We start from the raw sequence: 6,961 nt of genomic DNA, 5'->3' as shown, positions 1-6,961 counted from the left end.
TGAGAACAAGAACTTTGTCTTAATTGCTGCTGATTCTCCGGCCCTGTAATGTCACCTATCACATAGTATACTCTCAATTAATACTTGTTGAATGAATTTTTCTACTTCTGAATACAACGTCTATTCCCATGAGCTATTTATGAACCCAGTTACCATAATGGAGAAGACTGATATGAGTGCTACAAAGGTGAGGGTGAAAGTCTAAAAACGTGGTGGTACAGAAACAAAATGAGAAGAGACCCTGGAGATCCGTAGCATTTCAGATAACCTACACTGTACCAGACAATATTATTACTGAAAGACTGTCAGTAATTCCCTACTCTGTGTACCTTACAGATCCTTGGCAAGAATGCATATTCACCTGAGGTTGTAGGATCTTCAAGAACAAAAAATGATGGGGAAGTGCCTGTTCTGAGGCAGACAAATGAAACCAGAAATCTAGGCCTTCTTCAAAGCCTAACCTGTGTTTTGACATTAAAGAATTTGCCCAATCTCCTCTGCAATTGTGGTCTAACTCTGACCCTACTTCGTCTCTGAAAATGGAAACAGACACATGATAAGTGTAGTGGCAAGAACTCTGCACTTGGAGTCAGAGAGCACAGGCTTGATGTTATGAGTTCTGACACTTAGTAACCTTGTGACTTTGGTCACGTTTCAGGGGAACATATTCCCTCATCTGTAAAATGGAGATAATGCACCTTATTCACAAGTTATCATGGAGAGTCCATGAGATGTGGCTGCGAGGGAGCTCAGCCTGATGCTTATATGGAAGTGCTCAAGGCATATTCATTTCCTTCCATCCTGCAAACTCTGTAGCTCTTTGCTTTTCATCCGTCAAACACAAAATAATGATTTGGCAGGCCATATAGGCTTCTAGAGCATCAATATACAGGCTTTAAAGGTTTGTTTTCTGAGCTTCACAAAACCAAATGTATTACATCTAATCAGCCAGAGATGCAGTCTTCTTTGGCTAGGAACAGCCTCAGATCTTGAAAATACATTGCCTTCACTGCATTTTATTCTCAGTGCATCACTAAAATGACAAGCTGCTTTCCTCAGAATGTATCAGGAATTCTGTTTCTTAGCAACACTCTTCCCACAGGCAATAAAAGACAGAACATAATTCCTTTGAGCATTAGGAGTCTGCTCGTAATACTGAAAATGTGGCCAATTTCCCCTTATATGCAGAATTAGAAATCAGTTCTCCATGTTGGAAAGACAATACAATTGAGACCCTTCAAAGTACAGCTTTTGAAAAGTTTAGCAAATTTCTTATTCTAGGGCCTATTTCAGGGCTTATTTTTAATGATGTTACAGAATTTTAATGTATTAGGTCATGATTCAAAATTAAGAATGAAGCATTTCTAATTCAAGCTCTTTCCTCCTACTACCTCTCAAATTCATCTTTTGAGAAAGTATATCAACGTACTCATTTTGACTATCAGCTGCACTCTTCAGTTTTGTATTCCACATTTCAAAAAATAAATTTGTGTGTGTGTGTGTGTGTGTGTATGTGTGTGTGTGAGATGGGGTCTCACTCTGTCATCCAAGCTGGAGTGCAGTGGCATGATCACAGCTCCCTATAGCCCCAACCTCCCAGGCTCAGGCAATCCTCCCACATCAGCCTCCTGTGTAGGTGGGACTACAGGCGTGCGACACCATACCCAGCTAATTTTTAAATTTTTTTGTAGAGATAGGGTCTTGCTATGTTACCCAGGCTGGTCTTGAACCTCTTGGCTCAAGGGATCCTCCTGCCTTGGTATCCCAAATTGTTCGGATTACAGGCATGAGCCACTGCATCCAGCCTACATTTTTAATCAAGTATAAAATAAGCTTATCATAGACATAAAGTTTGTTTAAAGGTTAAAACCCAAATAAGTCTAGTATTTATGATATATTAATGATTTACTTTTCCATCAAATAATAATACTATTACATTTATTTAGAAATTATGTGCCCGGTACTCTACTTAGCCTTTTAAATGCTTTATTTGCTCCTCATAAAAGCCTTGTGGGGAAAGTATTAATTCTCATTAATCATGCAACTGAGGCTTAGAATAGTCAATTAACTAGGTCAAGGTCACACAGCTAGTAAATAGAGACCCATGTAAGTAATATATTAATCTTTACTCTCCAATATTTATTTGTTTCCTTTTTGCCTTTATTTTGTGCTCTGCTCATCATTATCTTTGATCTAGTTTGTTGAATCTAATTGAATGAATAAAATCACATGTAACTTTACATTTCTAGAAAAGGTAATATTCAGTAGTTTCCCAAGGAAATTTGAATATATCCAAAATTCATACTTAATCCTTTACACTGTAATTATATGTTGCAAAGATCCAGAATTAACACTTAATCCTTTTACACTGTAATTGTTGGTTGCAAATAAGGTATGTTGAATGAATTCAATGTAGTAAAAAAGTTTCAATGAGCTATGAGTTATTTCAGATAAGATTCTCATCACCAGAGCCAAATTATTTTTCACCTGTTTGATAATTAGGGTGATTTATCCCATCTTCTCTGTGTCTGCAATTTTGTCATGTCCTGTGGATAACTAGGTGACTAGCAAGCAAAACAAATTTGGTCACAATTATTTCAAGTGTGTTGTCATCTGATAAATCTAATTTTTTCTTAGACACTTGACACTTGATGGCTTGCATGTTCTATGACTAAAAACATCTTGCCATTATAATTTAATAAGCCACTCCTTAACTTCAACATAAGCACTCCAGCAAATGCACTATCTGTTATGCTGTTGGCACAATCCAACAAAGTGCATTATCATTTAGCTTTATATTAAGTAGTGTCTTGGGAGAGATCTCTCTTTCCATATATATAGAAATATACGAGTAAGTAGATATACAGGTATTTCTCTATATATTTACATATATGTATGTATTAAATGAAGTGTCTTAAGGATAAAAACACAAAAGATATTTAAAAGAGTGCTTGTGATGAAAGAATGTATTAAATACACATTTCTTCCTTTAGCTACTTTGAGGTAGTAGTCCATTGCTCGAGGCATATGACATTATTTTAAAGGGCCATTAAACATTAAATGATTCATATACAAGTAAATAAGAATATTAAATAAAAGTTGTACTTTATACACTAAAATAACACATGGGTGAATTTTTCTAGTAAATTAAAGGAAATGCACTATACAAACTCTTAACCTCCTTGTATCCTGGACCTTGCAGGAAGGTTTATTTGAGTTAGGACTACAGTCTGTGACTACAAAATGAAGACAGGCTCAATGGCTCAAAAGGTTCTCAGTCCCAAGTCTTGGCCTCATTACAGGTTGCTCTAAGCAACTTTGTTTTCTGTTGTGGCAGAGGAATGACACTGTTCACATTCAGAACTGAATTCCATGGGCATACCCAAGGTCACATATGATTCTCAGCACAATCACAATTCTATACTTTTCTGATCTATTAACAAAGTGTAATTAAACTTTAGGGAGAATGTCAATATAAGAATGATCTTAAATCAACTCTGATTTATAAAACAGCAACTCCCTTAATACTTGGTACTTATGATCCTGCATAGTTTGAAATGACAGTGGCGGACTAGCTTAGTACAGACTATTATCCCATTCCAAACACGTGGAAAAGCTAGATACATGCACAAAAAAATTGTTTAAGTAAATGGCTAAGTTTGAGAGGAAAATCCATAAATTTCAAAAATGAAGAGGGTTATTCAAAGTCAGAATAGTAAGTGTATGAGAAAATACCAACTTTAATGGGGGTGAGACCATCTAATGGCTAGGAACTGAGGGTTTAGCACCTACAGAAGGCATCTCCTTGAGTCTCAGTTAAACAGAAGCTGAAACTTATGTGAAACCGAATTTCACATAATTTAAGGAACTCTGAAAAGACTATTCCTTGAGTAAAGAGGGCCAAAAAAAGTATAGTTTTCAAGTCCAATGGAAGTAAGAAACTTCCATTGTCTGCCCATTACTCTGGGTTGGATTCAAAACCAAATGCTCCCATGAAAAATCGAAACTTTAACCCTGCACTTGGTACACTGAATCCAAATTAACTCCATCATCTTCATATAAAATGCCCAAGATGGAAATTTAATATAAGAAGCTGATTCTGGAATTGCTGGGGCCCTGATTACTGTGATGGAATTCTCCCAAAGTCCTGGGATTACAGATTTTCCCTTGGAGAAATGCTAACAGCTGAGCATACCTACAAAAATACAGTGACAATCTACATGAGACAAGTATCCATCAAGCAGTGAGCAGCACTACAACAGGAGGATCAGCACTCTAAGAACTTGAGATAGCATAAGGAGACCAGAAAGTAGGGAAGTTTTAAATGATATGTAGAAACTGAAAACAAACAAAAAAAAATGGGTAAACTTGTAAAGAAGAAATAGAACTTCTAAAAATAAAAATACAAGCATAGAAATAAAACAAGTAATAAATGTTAGCAGATAAGATAGGAAGTCATATTGTTTGTGAATAGATTTAAGAAAATTAGAACCAAGTACAGAAAGATAGAAGATATGTGAAAAGTTAAGACACAAAGAATGGATTGGAAAAGTCTAACAATATGCCTAATAGAAGTTTCAGAAAGAAAGAATAAAGAGAATGACAGTCCATAGAAAGATATAATGAGTAATAATTTTCTAGAACTAAAAAGAAAGACATGAGTCCACAGATTAAAGAATCATACTGCGGTCACAAGCAGAATAAATAAATAAATCCACAACAAGTTTCGTCATAAACTGAAAAATGCCAAAGACAGAGAATATCTAAAAGAAAATGAGAAGAAAAAAAAAAGATTACTCATAATGGAGCAAAGAATGACTGAACTCAATAGCATTAGAGGGCAAAGACAATAGATTAGTATCTTCAAAATTCTGAGGGAAAAGTAGCTCCTGGGGCTACACCATGGCATCTATGGGGACCCTCACCTTTGATGAATATGGGCACCCTTTCCTCATCATCAAGGATCAGGACTACAAGTCCTGTCTTATGGGACTGAGGCCCTTAAGTCTCATATAATGGCAACAAAGGCTGTAGCAAATACGATGAGGACAGCACCTGGACCAAATGGGCTTGATAAGATGATGGTGGATAAGGATGGTGATGTGACTGTAACTAATGATGGGGCCCCATCTTAAGCATGATGGATGTCAATCATCAGAAGGCTAAGCTGATGGCGGAACTGTCCAAGTCTCAGGATGATGAAATTGGACTTGGAACCACAGGAGTGGTAGTCCTGGCTGGTGTCCTGTTAGAAGAAGTCAAGCAGTTGCTAGACTGAGACATTCACCCAATCAGAATAGCTGATGGTTATGAGGCTGCCAGTGTTGCTATTGAACCTGGACAAGATCAATCATAGTGTCCTTGTTGACATAAAGGACACTGAACCCCTGATTCAGACAGCAAAAACCATGCTGGGCTTCAAAGTGGTCAAAGTTGGTACCAACAAATGGCTGAGATTGCTATGAATACCGTCCTCACTGTAGCAGATATGGAGCAGAGAGATGTTGACTTTGAGCTCGTCAACGTAGAAGGCAAAGTGGGCAGGAGGCTGGAGGACACAAAACTGATTTAGGCCGTGATCATGGACAAGGATTTACAGTCACCCACAGATGCCGAGAAAATTGGAAGATGCTGAGATTGCAATTCTCACACGTCCATTTGAACCACCCAAGCCAAAAACAAAGCATAAGCTGGATGTGACCTCCATGGATTATAAAGCTCTTCAGAAATATGAAAAGGAGACATTTGAAGAGATGATTCAACAAATTAAAGAGACTGGTGCTAACTTAGCAATTTGTCATTTGGGCTTTGATGATGAAGCAAATCACTTATTTCTTCAGAACAACTTCCCTGTGGTTCACTGGGTAGGGGGACCTGAAATTGAACTGATTGCCATCTCAACAAGAGGGCAGATTGTCCCAGGTTCTCAGAGCTCATGCCCGAGATCCTGGGTTTACCGGTCCTGTACAGGAGATCTCATTTGGGACAACTAAGGATAAAATGCTGGTTATCGAGCATTGTAAGAGCTCCAGAGCTGTAACCATTTTAATTAGAGGAGGAAATAAGATGATCATTGAGGAGGTGAAACGATCCCTTCACGATGCTTTGTGTGTCATCACAAACCTCATCCACAATAATCGTGTGGCATATGGAGGAGGGTTTGCTGAGATATCCTGTGCTCTGGCAGTTAGCCAAGAGGCGGATAAATGCCCCACCTTAGAATAGCACACCATGAGAGCATTTGCCGACGTTCTGCGGTCACCCCACGGCCCTTTCTGAAAACAGTGGCATGAATCCCATCCAGACTATGACAAAAGTCCGAGCCAGACAAGTGAAGGAGATGAACCCTGCTCTTGGCACTGTTTGCACAAGGGAACAAATGATATGAAGCAACAGCATGTCACAGAGATCTTGATTGGCAAAAAGCAACAAACATCTTTGGCAACACAAATGGTTAGAAGGATTTTGAAGATTGACGATATTCATAAGCCTGGAGAATCTGAAGAATAAAGACATTGAGAATTCTATGTAGAAGATCCACTACTATGATTAAATGGATGTCTTGTGAGGCATCTACAGTTATTATATACGTTTTCAGACACTGTAGATACTATAATAAAAATAGCCATTCGGTAACCATTGTTTAACTTTTTCAAAGCTGTGTAATTGTAGGCGTACTATCTCAACAAGCTTTTGTATTCATTAAAGGAATCTCCTTAAACAATAACAAAAATTCTGAGGGAAAAGCTGTCTGAGTGAGATAAACATAGCTTAACATACACAGTATCCACTTTCTCCTGCCCTCAAAAGAAGAATATTAAAGGAAGTAGTTTAGGAAGAAGAAAACGTTTCCCAAAAGGAAGGAATGGGTTGCAAGTAATGAATACCGCTATCAATAAAACTGGTAAATAAGTATGACTGAGCACAAACTAAAATAGTAACAACAAAATGAGAATGGGAG

General features: G+C 37.7%; 1 pseudogene; it reads left to right on the top strand.

Moving 5' to 3' along the window:
• Positions 1-4,902: 4,902 nt before the first annotated feature.
• Positions 4,903-6,510, top strand: LOC105499993 (T-complex protein 1 subunit epsilon pseudogene; annotated as a pseudogene).
• The last annotated feature ends 451 nt before the right edge of the window (positions 6,511-6,961 follow it).

The sequence above is a fragment of the Macaca nemestrina genome, chromosome 6 (genome assembly GCF_043159975.1).
Source record: "Macaca nemestrina isolate mMacNem1 chromosome 6, mMacNem.hap1, whole genome shotgun sequence".
Classification (NCBI taxonomy): domain Eukaryota; kingdom Metazoa; phylum Chordata; class Mammalia; order Primates; family Cercopithecidae; genus Macaca; species Macaca nemestrina.
This window is presented reverse-complemented; position numbering and strand designations above follow the sequence as displayed.